Source organism: Fukomys damarensis, unplaced genomic scaffold (assembly GCF_012274545.1).
Source record: "Fukomys damarensis isolate Sample0158 unplaced genomic scaffold, DMR_v1.0_HiC HiC_scaffold_38, whole genome shotgun sequence".
NCBI classification, from domain to species: Eukaryota; Metazoa; Chordata; class Mammalia; order Rodentia; family Bathyergidae; genus Fukomys; species Fukomys damarensis.
The window spans coordinates 62,680,576-62,698,607 of NW_022900950.1; the positions used below are offsets into that span (position 1 = coordinate 62,680,576).

General features: G+C 35.4%; 1 pseudogene; it reads right to left on the bottom strand.

Moving 5' to 3' along the window:
* Positions 1-11,055: 11,055 nt before the first annotated feature.
* LOC104871141 overlaps positions 11,056-18,032 on the bottom strand; it is a 38,177-nt pseudogene continuing 31,200 nt past the window's right edge.

Consider the following 18,032-nt stretch of genomic DNA (forward strand, 5'->3'; position numbering starts at 1 on the left):
TGTATATGCCTCCATTCGTCACTCCAGTTTTTTAGCAAAGAGACAAATTCAAAACACATATTTTCTCCAGAGGCCTCACTCCTTCCAAAAGCAGGTCTCTCAAGGTTCCCAACTTTTTACCAAGCCAAGTTTTCCCACCTAGTCTAAACTTTATTCTTGCTCAAGGGAGATTTACTTTGAAGGCTTACATGGTTGAGGCAAAACAAACAAACAAACAAAAGAAAACGGAAGAGACCAATCCTTTTTCCAGGTGCATAGAGAACATAGGGCTTTTCAGGATGAAGTCCTGAGAACAGAAGGAGGCTGTCCCTTCTCTCACCATAAGCTCCTTTCCTAGAGAAGTATATCAAGGGCAGAGGTGAGAGGTGTTCACTTCAGACTGCTCCCTCCCTTTAAGAAGGTAACCAAGTTTCCTGTCTTCCAGATAAGTCGTAGGATGTGGATGGAGAATGGAAGTCTCACCCCAATGCTCCTCTGGAGAAGGACTCACACAGTAGCTGCTCTATGCACCGCTCATTGCCTTCTCAGGGTGGGTTGGGGGGACTGATGGCCTTAGAAAAGGAAAAGAGAAGTGATTTAGTCGAATCTACATCAACTTGACCTCTAGGTAAACAGACTGAAGAGCCTTGTTTACAGAATAGCCTCAATAGGATGCCCTGGCCAGAGGATCTTATAGGTAATAAATTCAAAATGAGGCATCACACCTGGTAAGTACCACGTAACTGACACAACTCTTTGTGATATGAAATGGAAAAGTTTTAGTAAATGCTCTCAATAGAGTGAGAAATAATCACCCACAGATGTCTATTCGGCAAACTTATATGTTATTCTGACCTGGACAACATACATTTGGTCTAGTGAGGAGGGTCTTGGGAAGCCCCTTGCAATGTCCCAGACCACAGAAGGTCTATTTTTGAAATTGTTAATAAAACTTGATTCTGAGAAATCTCTCCCATTCCTGTGTATCTAATTTGATATCGAACCCTTTCTGCACACTTTTGCAAGTCTGGTCTTTCACTGTACACTAGATATTCTTCCTACTTGAATATGTGGAAGTATATCATGGATCTTGGCAGGAGCTTCTGAAACATGCCAGTCTCAGACTACAGAATTCAGAAATTCTAACAAGGATGCCATAAAAGTTATGCATAACAAGATACGAGAGGAACTGGCACTGTGGCTCTCACCCTTCTGCTATTGTTCCATTTTTTTCAGTAGCAAACGTTCTTGACAATATTACTTGAATTATTTAGGCCACTTTCTTAGCTTTCACTTTCTTTCCAGTACATTATAATATAGGTTTGATTTATTTCTGTCAACATCCTTAGTGCAAAATTCTAGTAGAATTTGATCCAGTTGAATGCAGTTCTTTTTTGAGTTACATTTTCTCTTGTTTTTTAAATGATGTTTTCTTTACTTTGTGTTTTTTTGTTTTTTTGTTTTGTTTTGTTTTTGTTTTTGTTTTTTGAGAAGGGTCTCACTATGTAGTTGAGACTGACCTGGAACTCACTATGTGTAGCCCAGGTTGGTTTCAAACTCACAGCAACCCTCCTGCCTCAGCCTCCCGAGTGCCAGGATTACAGCCATGCACCACCACTCCTGGCTTTCTTTACTTTTTAAAAAGTACATTCTTCTCTCATTTTCTGTGATATTTCATCTGATTTTTTTCCTACAATTCTGTCTCTTTTCTTTCACCTTTTTTTTTTTTTTTTTTTTTTTTTTTTTTTTTTTTTTTTTTTTCTGCAGAGTAAATGCTGCAGTGCCTCTGGGATAATGCTTGGATCCTTTTACTGCTTTCCCTATTTCTCTGAGTGACTTAATTTTGCTATATAGCTTTATATATACTTAGGGCTGGAGATGTAGCTCAGTGGCAATATGCCTGCCTTGCAAAGCAGAAAGTCCTGAGTTTGACGCCTGGTACCCCCCCAAAAAAAATCTATCTAAATATTAATTTTTTTCAAACATGTGTCTATAGCAGAGAAATCTCTGAACTCTAGGCAATATCTCTAATTGTTAAACTTGACATACCTACTTAGATTTCGTCTCTTTTTTCCCCCTTCTTTTCTTTCTTTTACTTGAGATGGGGTCTGACTATTTTGGCTAGATTGACCTCTCACTCAGGCTCAAATGTCCTCCTGTCTCAGGCCCTCAGTTTTTGGGACTACAGGTACATTCCATCCCACTGAGGTTTCTAATTGGCCTCTGAATATACTGCACTCAAAATGCATATCTAATTCTTGCTTCACGTCACTTGTCTCACATTCTTTTAGCCTCATATTCATTATCCCAGTTAGTGGCAACAGTGTCATCCACCCAATCACTGCATGCATCCTTGGAAGCCCCCTTTCCCTGCCACCCCACATGCATTTTACTAACATGTCTAGTCAGTTACACTTCCAAAACATGTTTTCCTCCATTACTTCAACCACCATCCAACTATGACTACCATGATTCTCACACAAGCAACTACAGAATCTTCCTAAGCAATTACCTTGATTGCAGAACAATAGTTTGTTATCTGCCCAACAGCCACAATAATATTCTAAAAATTAAATTGGATATGTCACTCTTTTGCTAATTTTTCATTGGATTCCAAGGCTTCTCTTTGAACAAAACTCAAACACCTTTCATTCTTTACAAGATCCTACATGACGTAGCCTTTGCCTACCTCTTAGGGGCCTTGTTTATTCATACTTTGGTATTAACCTCACTGTCCTTCAGGATCACCAAGTTTCTCTTATCTAAAGGTTTCTGAGTGTCTTATTTCTTCCTGAAAAAATGTTTCCCTTTTCTTTATTTACCATGCACACCATAGACACATACACTAACAGATATATAGACACATAAATACACTTTTAAATACACAAACACATATGTACTGAGATGCACAAGAAATATAAATAAATTCACATACACTCCTAAATTTTATAAAATCAACTTTTTAATCCTTTATGTCTCATTTCTAATGTCAAATTCTTAGAGCCTGGTTCTAGCAATATTTTGCTAATTTGCTTAGATTTTTCTACGGAGGAAAGGACTCACCGAAAAATAAGGAAAATCAATACTCTTCTTTAAATATTTATATCACACATCTTTTTTGCGGAAAGATTTTTTGCCAAATCTTCCACAAGTCTGGACCAAAAGCTAATCAGTTTAGATCTAAACAATGCTGAATAATGGCAGTCATGATGCATCTCTGTTCTTTATTTTAAAGGGAGTTTCTCTGCTATGTTAGCTTTCTGCTGTTGCTTTCTGACATATATACTTTCCCAAGTCAGAAAGCCTCCTTGCAATACAATCTTACTAAGAGTTTTATTTGGATTAAACACAGAATTTAAAGAAATTATGGATATCTGTGGAGGTTATTTTATTAATTTTATTTTCTAATTTCAAACATCTTTATATTTCTGGAGTGCATTCTACTTAGAAATATTCTGTTTAGGTTGTTTTCATCTTTATTGATTCGTAAGAATGGATTTGACTACTATTACTACTGCAACTACTGATTGGTGCTATTATTAAATATGATTGATATTCTTTTGTAGTGGAAGTACTGATAATTTTTGGAGTTAAATTTAATTAATCTCATTAATTCTTAACAAATACAGTTTAATCCCCATATTTGAGTTTTTCCAGAATCCATCTGGAGTTTTGGAGGATAGAATTTTAACAATATTTGCCAATAAATACATGAAAAATTGTCCAACATTGCCGGACATTAGAGAAATATAATTTAAAACAACACAGATTTTGAAACTTGTTCTGCACTTTTAAGTGATAGCAAAGAATAGTGTCTTTATGGCATAGGGGAGAAAAGATTTCTTGCCCCACACATTGCTACGTTTATTTTTTTCAAAATTTTTTTCTTTGTTCTTTTTTTATTTTTCTCATTGAATTTATTGGTACATTTTAGGTATACAGCACAGTTCCATTCCTCATTGGAATCTTGTACTTTACATGACAGGTTCTCTTTTTTTCCCCCATAACCCTGCCCTCCCTTCGCCCCCTCCTCCCTTCCCTGTTTACAAAAACTTTTTTCCATTTTTTTTATTTTCTCATATTTTTTCTTTTCCCTTATTTTCTTTCCCTTACCCTTCCCACTTGAGGTGACACAAACATAGTACGGATTAGACAATGCAAAAATGGTTATTTGCAAAGTCATACAGTGGGGAACAAAGATAAATTTCAGAGATAATTAAAACAGATTAATATGAAAAGGAGAAGAAATAAAAGCTAATATTTATTCAAACTTATATACATTATATGAACCAAATATGGTTGTACACTGGTTCCCTCATTTAATATTCAGTTACCATCCACTGCCACCGCCCACACAGACATCGCTTGTAAATCTTAGTTTAGACTTTCCAATTCCTCTTTCACGCAGTCATTGGCACTTTAGCAGATATGCTGTGGGACTCATTTTCTGGTTATCTACAGTTTTGAAAACGTTCTATTTAAAGCTTTAATCCAAAGAAAAACCATGAGAAGAGATCTTCTTTATTCCAATGTCCTGATGTTTCCTCCTTTTTATCTTGTTTCACTCTCTCCGTGGTTCTCTCAGAACAAAGTCTGTTCATAATTCTACAACTCCATGATGCCAGACTTAACCCTCTCTTCTGTGTCTTGCAGCTGCACTCTAAGCAACAGTCCCTGAAGTGGTTTTTCTCCAAAGCACACCAGGGTGCCTTCCACCTGGTTCACTGTGACCTGTAAGGTACATATTCTCTTGTCTCGCTGTGGGTAGGCAGGATTACTCCATTCCCAGTGTGGCTCTTTTAAGGCATGTACTGTGCAGCTGAAGTTCCAAGTCACCTCTTACAGAGGCCTTGACATGCACGGTTTGCCCTACTTCCTTGAGATGATTTGGAGAAATTGAATATAGAACTTTAATCCTTATGATGCTTTAGATAGAATGAGCAACTGAGTCCAGAATTCCAATGTTGATATTTAAAATCTGCTTTTAGTGAATTTGAAAATGTGACCTTTCATGATGCATTTTATTTGGCTTTATGTTTTACGTTGCATAATTTTACCTCCATACACCATAAAATGTATATAACAAATGGAAATTCTTGAAGGAAGAACGTATTTTGTCTATTTTTATAATTGTCATATAAAATGATAGGAATATGTTTTTGGTGACTCATATATAGTATTATAATGGTTGCTACTTTTTGGGTGCAGTGCATTCAAATGTAAGACATTTTATGTAAAATAAAGCCACTTAATTGAAATATATGGAAGCAAGATGGTTTTAATGGCACCCTTACCTATGCTCATTTAGTAAATGATGGGCAAGAACTGGCTTGATGACAGGTTTCTAATTCAAGGGCAGAGTTGGAGTACTCCAGCTCAACACTAATTAGAATCAACCAATAGAATTATTTTTAACTGCTTAAGCATTGGATTTTAAGCTGCTTATCTATGCATGATTATTAATTTATGCTATTTTAAAATAAATAATGTATGATATATTAAAAAGGAGAGGGAGGTATATATTTTCTACAGTTCTCTATGACGTAGGAGAAGCTAAAACTAACTCTTTGATTTGGAATTTATATTTAAATTATATTCTTTTGAAGAACATTTCCCATAAAGATAACTGATTTTAATTACCATTTGTAAAAAGTCTATATCAATTCCTGGCATTCTAGATATAAAACAGCAGAATTGAAGGATTAATTCCAAGTTAATGAGCTCATTTTCTTTTCTTCATGTGCAAAAAAAGAACTGTAAATACCAGCTCTATAACAGGAGTGGGAAAACTATACTGTTTGCAGAATTCTAGTAGTGAAAAGGAGCTTCAAAGATGGTGTGGTTCAATTCACCCATTTGTCAGATGAGAAAAGGGAGGTTTAGTTAACATCAAGGCTAGCACAGTAGGAGCATATTAAAGAAAGCTAAATAGGATACCCCTTTGTCCTGTGGTCCTGTTATGGATGGGAATAAAATTCTTCTTACAGACTCTTCATTAAATAGATTGTCTCTGAATTGGGAAATGGGTGGGAAGCAGGTATCCTCTCAATCGTTTATTTCAGGCCCTCATAATTTTCCCCCTCATTGGATATGACAGTATTCTCCCATCTAGTTTCCTCACGTGTGATCTTGTCCTATTTCAACCCATTTTTTACCTTACTAAAATAATAAGTTTATTAATACATGAATTTCATATACCACTTTTCTGATTATAAACATCTTTAAGTCAACTCTGACAGAAAAGAGACTCTTCAGTGTGATACCAAATCTCTTTCTAAACTGGTTTCTGTTTCTTGCCCTTATCTCATCGCTATTTGATGTTTTCACCTCAAAAGTGCATCCAGATGCAAGTAGTGACTGTTTTCTAATGTACCAAATCTTCTCTTCCTTTATGTTTTTCCAACGGCAGTTACATTTCTCTCTTGTGTTGCTCATACCTCACTTTTGTCCCACATGCTTAGGACAAGTCTGTTAAACTTCTATACTTAAGCCAGTCACAATATTACCTTTGTCACAGTGTCTAGCCTGAGTTTTACTCTGCCTTCCTACTGCCTCTCAAATACCTTGTGCTTACCTTGATCTAGCATTTTGTGATATTAGTTATCTGTATTTCTTTCATTACAGTGTGTTACACGACTGATTCCAGCAGGCAGGTATAATGTTTTGTACGCTCTCATAGCCTCATTTGCCATCAAACATGCTAAATTTAATGTCAGAATTTTATTTGCATGGGCTTTGTCTAAGGCCCTGGGAGAAGCCCTAAGGTTGTGCTTAAATCTTGAAAAAAATGGAAATAAAGAGTTTGTTAATGGGGAGGGGAGGAGAGGGTGAAGGGAGGGCAGGGACAAGGGGAAAAAAATGAGAATCAAGACCTGTCATGTGAAGGTACAGGATCCCAGTAATGAATGTAACTGTATTGTAGACCTAGATTGTACCAATAAACTCAATAAAAAGAAAAAAAATCTACATACATTTTAGTGAAATTTGGAAAAACTATGTTTATATATTCAAAGAACCAAACGTCCTTAATCTTATATGCTTTAAGTCCCACAAACCTGAGCTTTCTAAGAAAAGACTCAATAAACTTCTATGAAATGAGTTTGTGAATACACTTTCAATGGTACATTGTAATCTTCCCCATTTTTATTTGTACTGGGGGTCTAACTCACTACCTTGTGCTTGTGAGGCAGGTGGTGGCACCACTGAGCTAAATCCCCAGCCCTCAAATGTGTAGTTGTAAGGTAAAATGCTTTCTAGACCTGTTGCATTATCTGTAGAAATAAGGGAATGATATTTATTTTTTGGTTTATTACTAACCAATTATAATAATTATATTTTTAAAGTACAGAAGTGGAATGAGTATAGTGCTACCTCTCTTTTGGAGAGTTGCAGTGTGGATATCCAATTTAACAAGTGATTTTCACTAAAAAGTGCTTTTGGGGGACTCCTCTTGTAGTTAATGAAGCCAATCACTTAGCCTTGTAAAGAACTGTAGAGAAGGCATAAAAAACTGAATTTTATGCATTCATTTGATCATTTATTTTATGTATCTATTTACCATATAATAAATGCCTGTTACCAAGAACTGGGGTAAACAGTGCTACACACTTCAAGTCTACAGTTAAATGGAGGAACAAAAATAAACAAATAGTCTCATATTAAGGTGTAGGATAAGAGAAATTTAAGTAGAAATGAGATCATTCAGGCCATTGAAGTTCATTCAGAGAATGCTTTTATCCAGGTTTTACTTAGAGGATTTGTCAGGGGACTGATAAATTCTAAATAATTTGAAAAATATATGTCAATTAAAGTAATTTTAAAAGTAGATTTGATGTGAAAGTAAAAGAAATGAAATCTGCATCATTTAATAATTAGCTAACTACACCAGTTTACTTTGATGAAAACGCTTTCACTATGGAAGAGCAATTATCTGCTCATATTGAACTAATGACATGAGATCTTGGATTAGTGAAGTGGTAGTGGAAATGGTAGAAAAGAAAATGGATTTGAAATGTACTTTAAAATAGACCTGACAGACTTGGGTAATGGATCAGATACGAGGGCTGATGTAAAGGCAGAAATCAATGGTGACTTTTAGTTTTTTTACTTGAATGACGATGCCATTTTCTGAGATGAAGAAGCAACACATGGGAGAAATATCAAGAGTTTTGTTAGAGTAAAACAGGCAATGCTTTCTCTCTACTTTCATCCAGGAAAATAAACTTCCAAAATGTTTAATAAGCCAACAATCAACAATAGTAATTCCAGTTGCCTCTCAATTAACTCTACTCCTCCATACAGTATGAAATATCCAGGAGCGTAGCTTTTAAGGATTCTCTTACTCATCCATTTCATTGCCTTTTTGGAAATTCATTGGTATATTCTACTATAATTCAGCCACACTGTGTAGCCATCCTGTGATCTCTTGCATCTCATGTTCCATAATTTAAATCCAACATTATGTCTCACTGATTTATGTTGCCAATAATTTATGTGTGAGATAAGTGAAATTGGATTCTTCTAATGAGCCAGGAATACTATTGATAGGGAAACTGCAAATACATTCTAAAGCAATTAGCTGGGTACAAGACAAAGCCATTATTTAAAAAAGCAAGATTATGATCTTGGGGATATAGATAACCCTTCATACTAAACATTATTTAGCAAATGGATAATTTAAAAACCTTGTATCCCTTACTTTGAATACAGATATTTCTAGTACAACACATTTAGGGACATACTCATAAAGTATCTGTTTATGTCCTGTAGGATACTACTCAGATACTGAGATATTGTGCAGTTAAAAGAGTTTATGACAAAGATGTAAAATCATTACATGTTGTACAATGCTTGAATACGATTATAGTAAAGGTAATATAATAACGAAAAATGTTGCTGATTGAATAAGATCTCCATTTTCTCTCATCACACTTTTCTTCTAAAGCTTTTGCACTCTTGAAAAACCCTCTGTTCTGTCAATGCCACTAATGCTGACACAGAAGGCAAGCAAAGATGAGACAGGCAAAAGGGAAAAAGCAGAAAAAGATAAAAAAAGGAGACAAGGGCTTTAATTTGATCCTCTTCAACAATGAAATATGGTGTGATAGATTAGGGAAGGTGTCAGGTGGTCATCCCACTTCAAAATATTTCTCCAAAAATCCTGTCTTTCCATATGTCTAATGCATCCTTAAGATACTCAAATGTATTTAGCCAGCATGTTATAAAAGAGGCACAATTTTAAAGCAGTGTGCTAATAAAATGTAGATTATTTCAATATTGCCTGCTAGATTCACTACTTGAATTTCAGTCTGACCGTGAGTGTAAATCAAGTAAAATCTCCACTTCTAGTCTCTGTCCTATCAGTGAAGTAGACTGTTGTCTCCTAGGAATTATTTTGGGTTATATTAGACTAAGCAACAAACTAATAGCTTCAATGCAGAAAAAAACCTTGCAGTTTTGCCCATGTATTTATAAATGTTTGGTATAGAAACAGATGATGCATACCTTCCAGAACCTTCTATTTTATTTGCGTATTGGAATAACAAAGGCCCAAGTATTAATCATCTTTAAACAATTTGGAATGTTTCTTCCTTCTATCAAAATCACCCAACTATTCAGTTTCTTACTTTTTTGTATTTATTTCAGGAAAATGTTTATAAAATCAGACTTTAAAGTAGCAAGGTGTAGGTATAATTATTTTACTTTTGATTCTTAACTTATATAAGGGGAAATATTCTAAATCTTATAAATTGACATTGTAATTTATTAAATTTATTGTCTAGTATTTAAAGGAAAAAGTGTGTTTTAAAAATGTACTGCATATTTAGAAAATGTGCTTCTATTTAGCTCTTTTTATCTTTGTCTCTTGATATCTTATATCCACTGTTTTATTTTTCCTCCACTTGCTCTCTGGCAGCATATCCTAAGGTCAAGTCATTTCTTGCTATAGGGAGTATGAACAGAACCCAAAGAAAACAGATTTCATTGTTCTTATATTTGTTTCTGTACAAATCTTCCTGGGCCTTAGAGGTAAAGCCATCCACTTATGACTCATTCTTTCTTAGTCACCACCTTTTAACAAATTTCCTTATCAAATGAAGCAGATGGGGTTTTGGTAGTGACTTCCAGAGACCTCTTAAGAGAGTAAAATTAGACCAAGCTCTTCTCCCAAAGCAAATAGTTGTATAATTATAGAACCTTGTTTCTATTTATGAATTTAATTCTAAAGAATATTGTTCAGCTTTATATTTAAATAGAATGCTTTATCTAATGCTATGATTATATAGGCATATATATTCTATATAATTTTAGTTCCATTTTTATATGCATCAGATTGAAAAGAAATACATCAGTGATTCTGAAAGTTTCTATTTTTATGTTGTCTTACTATTTAAATTTCTCTAGACTCTACCAATATGCTTAAACTGATAAAATATCAATCCTTACAACAGGTTTAAGATATAATCAATTATCAACAAGAAGATCAGCAATTGACTCAGAAACATCCCAAATTAGTCAAATAATGCAATTTTATTGGAGAGAGATAAAAGAGTAAAATGGTACATCCTTAAACAAAGTCTTCCGAATATCACCTGTCATGCTTTGTGGTTTGTTTAAGGAAAAAAAAATCTTTTACAAACCTTTTGGTTAAGGGTTGTTTGAATATATTGTAGGAGCAAGTTTTTTTTTGTTTTTTTTTTTTTAATGTTCTCAAATGTTTTGAGGTAGCACAGAAACAGGTCCTCCTGGGCTAAGTGGTTGATTTGGGCCTTTGGGTTATTCTTGCTCCATTGTGCTCTGTTTGGCTGCTCTATATTTGCTTGTTTCACTGTTTTATAAATAGGGCAAAGTGGGACATTCAGCTAATCTAAGAACACTTACCATACCCCATAAATATAAAATCAAGTATGTTTATTTATTCTTCTGCAAATACACTGGATCTGTACCTACAATTATGTTTAAGAGAAGAAATGTTAAGTCTGCTGGAGAAACAGGTGGGACTGGGGCTTGAGCACAGGAGTGAGAGGGCAGTGCTGGCTGGAGTGAGTGTGGTCCAGTGGTGGGGCCTGGCCAGCCCTAGTAGACCTTCTCCAGGAAGTCTTTGCAATACTGAATGCACTGCTGGTACACCAGCTTGAAGTCAGACTCATTCACATAATAGGGGTCTTCAATGATGAGCTGTTTCTGTGGATCATATCTCCCAAGCAGTTCAATTTAAACTTTGCAGTTTTAAACTTGATTATTTTTTCTATTCACTTCTCTCAGATTGCTTTCATCCATACACAGTATGTAGTCAAACATTATGAAGTCCTCTGTGGTGACCCGTCTTGCCTTACAGGTTGTGCTAATGCCATGATTTCTTCGGGAGCACACAGCTCTTGGGTCCCCCTGCCCATGTTTCAGTTGGATATAGCACTAATGTCAATGGCCCAGTTATGTAAAATGTTTTGATCAGTCATAAGTTTTCTGAAAACGGCTTCTGCAATGGGTGACAGACAAATGTTACCCAGACACATGAACAGCAATGGACTTCAGTTTGTATTCGGTCATTCATGTTCCTGCACTATCACTCTCTAGGAGCAAGTTTTTAAGCCTTATTTATTCTTTTTCATTCACAGTTTTGGTGTTTGAATGTTAATGACCTACCAGTTCCTGTTCTTTTACTGGCCAAAGCTTTCTGCAAGTTTCAACTTGATTTTTTAAAAAATTAATTGAACATAGAAGGAGTGAATAAAAAACTTAGTCCAGAAGGACCCCACCATCATCATCTGGGAGACAGGACAGCCTGTGGCCTCAGTTCCACCCCAGCAGTCCACCACCACCGAGGTTGAGACCTTATGTAACAAAAAGCAGAAAGGCCATCATTCTGAGCCCAGGAGGATGGCTCACTGGTGAGCAGTAGAGAGAGAAAGGGACTCTCCTAAGCTTGTTGAAAACTGAAGCCCACTGAGAGTAAAGAGAATCACTTCAGTAAAGAGTCAGTGGACTGCAGTGGCTGGTGAGTTGTTGGGGTCAGTAAATCCTGCTGCAACCTGGACTCCTTCAAGAGGAAGGACAGTTCTAATCTGAAATAGAACCATGCAGAATTCAAACCTGAAGGTCAGAGAGCTCAATTTCATCCCTTCAGCCAGAAACCATCCTGAATTTCAGTAGACTACTCCACATGTATCTGCACACTACTTATGTTGTTCACAGGTGACAGCAGATATACATCTTAAAGGAACATCTGTACTTCTTTTCCTCCTCCTCCTCCTCCTCCTCCTCCTCCTCTTCTCCTTCTTTTTCTTCTTTTTCTTCTTTTTCTTCTTCTTCTTCTTCTTCTTCTTCTTCTTCTTCTTCTTCTTCTTCTTCTTCTTCTTCTTCTTCTTCTTCTTCTTCTTCTTCTTCTTTTCTTCCTCTTCTTATGCTTTCTCTCACCTTTCTTGTTCCTGCTTCCTCCTTTGGCCCTGTATTATGTTTTCTCAATTGTTTCTATGGTTATGAGTGTGAACAGTTTCTAGTTTTCCTGTTGCTGTTAACTTGTTCTACATTTGTTTTTGTTCCTCTGTGTTCTCTTTTTCTTCTGCCCTGACCAGTTTCCCAACGTTGGCATGATCTACCTACATCCTCTAGTCTTAACACTAAGCATTCCCTGTACTTCTACTTCTCTATCCACTCCCTAATTCCTTCTAAGTCTAATCCACAGAGGGCAAATTCACTATTTTGAAAAGCTTATTTACTGCAAACATATTTCCGGCTGGTTCTAGATTTTGGTATATAACTATAAGTCTAGATCATGGGGCTAAATAGTAATCATTATCACAATTTGTCATTTTTAAAGCTGTGTTTGATGCTATCATTGATGCTGAGTGTACTACCGTGGCTAAGGTGATGAGATTATTCTAGTTAGTGATTCTTCTAGGTATACCCAAGCTGAGATGACCTAAAGATCACTACAGACTCAAAACCCAAAGTTCAATGCAGGGATTAAATAAACATCATCAACAAGAAAAAAATAAAAATGAGACAACACCTAAACAAGACCTAAACCCAGACTTCCATCTCACCAAAGGCAAATATAGGGGGCAATGAGGTGGAAAAACTTGATGACCAAAGACCTACTCTCCCTGAACCGACAACAAGGAAAATAACAGCAACAACAAAAAAATGAATGAGGATTGAGAGAAATTCAAAGCAGAAATAATTTCCCAGATAACTACAAAGATAAAGACCAAAAAAGGAAAACATACTTAGAGACTCTGCAACAGAAACAAACAAAAAAAGAAGGAATCTCAGGAACATGATGGAAAAGTAAATGCTCAGCATAGGAAGGAAATGGAATCTATGAGGCTAATTCAAACAGATATCTGGAAGATTGAAAACCCTACTGAAGGATTACACAGCAGAATAAGCCAATGTGAAGGCAGACTATCAGACATAGAAGACAGAATTGCAGTTAGTGATCCCTGAAAGGAGAGATTACTTAGAAATAGCAAGGAACAATGAGAAACCAATTCAGCAAATGCTAAATTATGCAAATAAAAATAACATAAGACTGATTGGAGTCAATGAAAATGCAGGAGATGGTGCAAACAACACAAAAAAATTGTTCAGAGGTAATAGCAGAAAACTTGACAAGCAGGGTAAAAGAATTTGACATACAGATAAGTGAGGCACATAGCCACACACACACACACAAAATAGCACTACACCTAGGTATATAATAGACAATATTCCAGAAATTGAAAAGAAAGACAAAATATATAAAACAATTAGAGAGAGGAAACAAATTACATACAAAGGAATCCCCACCCAAGGAATTGCTTGAATACCAAAGCAGCACTCCAAAAAATTCTAAACAATATCCTAGAAAAAGACAAGGAGTATTATAACCCCATGAACCTCAATAGAATGTAGCCAGCAAGCAAAGCAAGAAATTAAGTGGAAAGGGGAAAAAAGTCAATAACAGGAAAATATCATGACAAAGATCAATCAACACATATCATTTATAACCATCAATGTGAATGGTCTCAATTTACCAATCAAAAGAAATAGACTGGCAGATCTATAGAATGAGACTGGAAGAAGCAAGATCCAGCCGTATGATGCATACAAGAAATACATTTAATTCAAAAAGAAATTCATAGAGTGGAAATTAAAGAATGGGAAACAATATTCCATGTGACAGTGACCCAGAAGAAAATAGTGATAGCTATCCTATTTGCAGACAAAGTGGATGTGAAACCAAAAGTAATTAAGAGAAACAAAAAAGGTCACTATATCCTCATAAAGGGAACAATCCAAGAGGAAGATGACAATCATAAATATATATGCAGCCAATGCTAGTGTACCCAACTATATGAAACACATATTAATAGAAATGGAAAATCCAATAAGCACTAATAGAAGAGTAGCAGGGGACTTCAATACCCCAATGTCACAAGTAGACAGGTTAACTAGACAAAAAACCAACACAGAAATGCTAGAACTGAACCAAACTTTTGAATGAATAAACTTGATAGACATGTATAGAATGTTCCATCCCACAAAATCAGAATACACATTCTTCTCAGTTGCACACAGGTCATTGTAAAAATAGACTACATGCCAGCTCATAGAGCATGCTTAAGTAAATGCAAAATAATTAAAGTGATACCTTGCATATTGTCAGACAATAGCACAAAGAAATTGGAGATCAGTAGCAAAACAAACCACAAGAATTCCATAAATATATGGAAACTTAATAACACTTTCCTGAACAACCAGTGAGTCAGAGAGGAAATTAAACAATAAATTAGACAGTTTCTACAATCTAATCATAAGGCCAGTACTTTATGGAACACAATGAAAGCAGTCCTACAAGGGAAATACATAGCAGTGAATGCTCATATAAGGAAAATAGAGTGAGCTCAAATAAATAAACTAATGCCAAACCTCGAGATTCTAGAAAAAGAAGAACAAAACAAACCTAAAGCTTGTACAGGGCAGGAAATTATAAATATTAAAGCAGAAAATGCAATGGAGAGTAGGTGAATGATACAAAAAAAACAATGAATCAAAGAGTTGGTTCTTCAGAAGAATAAACAAAACTGGAAAACCCTTAGCCAACCTTATAAAAAGAAAAGGCCCCAATATATGAAATTAGAAATGAAAAGGGTGAAATTACAATAGACTCAGCAGAAAAACAGAGGGTTATCAATACCTACTTTGAGAACCAATAAGATAGAAAACACAGAAGAAATAGACAAATTTCTAGATACGTATGAATTACCAAAGTTGAAAAAAAGAAGATATAAAAATTTTGAAAAAACCCAATAACAATCAACAAAATTGAAAATTTAATGAAAAACTTAACAACAAGGAAAGCCTGGGTGCTGATGGCTTTACTGCTGACTTCTATGACATTTATAGGAGAGTTTTTCCCACCACTGTTTAAAATCTTCAATGAAATTGAAAGGTAAGCAATACTCCCAAATTCATTCCTGAAAGCAAGCATCACATCGAATCCAAAGGCACAGAAAAGCCCAAATAAAAAGAACTATAGGCCAATCTCCCTAATGAACATAGATGTAAAAGTCCTCAATAAGATACTGTCAAACAAAATGCAGAAGATCATCAAGCTCATACACCCTGACCAAGTAGGATTTATCCCAGGGATGCAAGGGTGGTTCAACATACACAGACCAATAAATGTAATACACTATATTTACAGGGTCTAGAAAAAAAATACGATCATCTCAATAGATTCAGAAAAAGTGTTGGACAAAATCCAATCCCATTCATGATCAAAACCCTACCAGAAACTGGAGTAGATTGTCATTATCTCAACTTGATAAAAGCCACGTAATGAAGAATCAAGAGCCAACATCATACTAAATGGTCAAAAACTGAAAACCTTAACACTAAAATCAGGAACAAGACGAAGATGCCCAGTATCACCACTCTTGTTCAATATAATTCTAGAAATATTAGCCACAACAATTAGGCAAGAGAAATAAAAGGAATAAAGATAGGAAATGAACAAGTTAAATTGTCACTATGCAGATGAGCCAGACACATTCATTGGAGGAAAGAGTCTCTTTAATAAACGTTGCTGAATAAACTAAGTTACATTGAGGCAAAACTTAAATCTAGCCCCATATCTGTCACCATGCCCTAAACTAAAATTGAAATGGGTCAAAGATCTAAGTATTAAAACAGAAACACTAAACCTGCTAGAAGATGGGTTAGGTAAACTCTTGAAGACAATGGAGTAGGAAAAGATTTCACAAACAAAACTTCAGTTACATGTGAACTAACACAAAGAAGCAACAGCTGGGACCTCATTTTATTAAAAAGCTTCTGCACAACAAGAGAAACCACCAACAGCCACCAACAGAGTGAAATGACAACCCACAATGTGGGAAAAAATTTCACCAGCTGTTCCTCAGACAAAGGTCTGCTATCTAGAATATATAAAGAATTTATAAATTCAGATCTCCCAAATTTAAAGACCCAATTCAAAAATGGGCATCTGAAATGAACAGACATTTCTCAGAGGAAGAAATAGAAATAGCAAATAAACATATGATAAAATTTTCAATATCACTAGTCATTGAGAGATGAAAATGAAAATAACACTGAGATTCCACCTCACCCCAGAACAAATGTCTGCTATCACGAAATTAACCAAGAACAAATGTAGCAGGGTTGTAGTGAAAACGGGACCTTTCTCCATTGTTGGTGGGAGTGCAGACTGGTGCAGCTACTGTGGAAATCAGTATGGAGATTCCTTAAAAAGCTAGGATTCAAGGTCCCATTTAACCCAACTATTCCCTACTGCATATCCTCTCAAAAGAATTAAAAGGATCATACCACAGTAATATATGCACACCCATGCTCATTATAGCAGCACAATTTGTAGTAGCTAAATCTTGGAAACAGCCCAAATTGCCCCACAGCTGTTGACTAGATAAAGAAGATTTTTTTTTTTTATAAAATGGAGTATACCCAATAAACTCAATGAGAAAAAAATGGAGTACTACTCAGCCATGAAGAATGAGAAACTAGAGACATTCATAGCTAAATGGATGCACATTGAGGCCATACTCTTATGTAAAATAAATAGGACACACATGTGTACATACAAAATAGTTTCTGTGCTGTGAAAAACTGAAATTGTAAATGAGGATCAAAATGTATAATAGATAATGTGAAATAAGAAAATATTCATTGTGGAAGGGGATTTAGGGAGGGGGTGGAAGAAAGAAAAGGAGGGTAAGAAAAAATAATAGAAAAGAAGGAAAATGGAAATAAAGATTTTTGTAATTAGGGAAGGGTGTGGGGTAGAAGGGAGGGAATGGAAAAGGAGGAAAAAGAAGAAACAATATATATCAGGTAGAGGTACAAATTCCTAATGATGAATGTAATCATAATGTATACCTAAAATGTACTAATAAAGTTAATTAAAAATTAGCACCATTATTAACTACCACTATTTATTAGTGAAGAAATATACTATACTTTCTTTAAAGAGGAAAAGTCAATCCAAATCAAATCAAAAGTAAATTGGCATTATATGAAGAGAGGCCACCAGGAGCACTTGCTGTTATACAGAACATGTCTAGCTCTGGTCACCCTCTACTCAGTACTAATTTTAATATTGCTGATTTGATGTTAGCCTTGAATGTGCAGAGAAGAGATGACGAGCGTGCAAACTCATGTTTTCATTTCTAAAAGTGGTAGCCTTAAGACAAACAGTCAGTGGACGTTTATGGTAGCATTGACTCCTCTCCCTGCTACAATTTCCACACACTGGATACTAATTGTAAGATTGATTGCAAAAATGGAGCACAAGGTAAAACTGAGCACAAGGAGTAGGGAAAAACTGATCCAGTATAGAACTGAGAACTAGCAAGGGACTCTTCACTGCCTCTTCTGCCTTGGTGGCATTTGGCTATGATTCAAGTACGAAAACAAGATTCCATTTAACGCCCTGCCTTGGTAGAAAGTACCATTACCAGGTAATAGATATAAATTAATGGACATAGGGTTGTTAAAGAGTAGATTTGCATTACATATATATATATATATAT